We start from the raw sequence: 1,494 nt of genomic DNA, 5'->3' as shown, positions 1-1,494 counted from the left end.
AGTCACCAGTTAGCAACGAGATTCTTTAAGTAAAGCTCTTGGCACATTGTAATCCCTTCATAAATGTTAATGTGGGGGATGAGATGTTGGAAGGGAGAGTGCCACGGCTTGAGGAAAAATGCTATAATTTCGTGGCAGGAGGATATTTTGGGTCACACGCATCTGCAATGGGCAGAGATAATGACAGAGAAGGGACCCCAGAGAAACTCCCAGGCCCTTGCTGAGCCGCAGACTTCTATCCCAAAGGTCATCACCCTTTCCGGGCACCTCGTCCTGCCCAGTTAAAGGCCACTGGGGACTGTACAATCTCTGCTTCTTCCTTGTTCCAAAGAGCGCCCTGTCCTCTCTCCCCAGAGCCTCACAAAGCAAAGGAGTAGTTCTATGAGCCAGAAAAGCGTGTCCCTTTCCTAACTTAAGAAAGGAGAGCTCCCAGGGGGTGTTTTACCGTAGATCGAGGGGGGCCAGGGAAGTCGAAGTCCTGCCTGGAGATGGATCCAGAGAGGGATGACTAGATATTTTCTCAGAGGCAGAAATAGAGCATTGGTTAAAAACCCTGACAAGCTGGGCTTTCGTCCCAACCCTGTGGCTTCCTAGCATGTGAGCTCAGCCCGATTCCTCTTGCAAGACACGTCAGTGACTGAATTTAAATGATTAAGTAAGAAAACGTAGAGAAGACAGTTAGAGGGATGTGGGTCCCTTAGTAAAATGCTTAATACATATGGAGTTTACTAGCCCCATGTGGTGGCGGCACATCTGTAATCCCAGCACTTGGGAGGCTGAGACAGGAGGATGGCAGGTTTGAAGCCAGCTCTAATAACTCAGCGAGGCTCTGAACAACTTAGCCATACCTTGTTTCCAAATATAAAATAAAAAAAGTGGGGCATGATGGCACAGGCTTGCAATCCCAGCATTTGGGAGGCTGAGACAGGAGGATCACGGTTTGCAGACAGCTTCAGCTACTTAGTGAGGCCCTTTGCAACTCAGTGAGATCCTGTTTCAAAATAAAAAATAAAAATTATGGCTGGGGGTGTAGCTCGGAGGTAGAATGCCCCAGGGTTCCATCCCCAGTACCACAAAACATAAAATAATAAAAAAAATAAATCTAGAGGTGTAGCTCAGAGGCAGAATGCCCCTGGGTTCAATCCCCAGCACCACACACAAAATGGAACTAACTACTAGTTAATAAAAGTCATCCGCATCGTAGAGGCTGTTCCTATCGCTGTTATAGGTTAATACCAATAAGGGCTCCTGACTCCTCAGATTCCTCCAGCCTCTCCTCCTCCAGGACCTGCTCCTCCTCCGCAGCTCCTTCTGGCAGCAGGAGGCTCCGCCCCCTGGGGAAGGTGGGCGGGGCCTCGCCATCGCGGGCCCGGAGCCGGCTAAGTCACCAGCCACAGAGCTGGGTCGCATGCACCTGCGCCAGGCACCTTCCCTCATCCCTCCTTCCAGCGCAGACTTCCCGGGCACACTGGTCTCTCCCTCTCTGAAGCAGTC

The sequence above is a fragment of the Muscardinus avellanarius genome (genome assembly GCF_963383645.1).
Source record: "Muscardinus avellanarius genome assembly, chromosome: 7".
Taxonomy (NCBI): domain Eukaryota; kingdom Metazoa; phylum Chordata; class Mammalia; order Rodentia; family Gliridae; genus Muscardinus; species Muscardinus avellanarius.
This window is presented reverse-complemented; position numbering follows the sequence as displayed.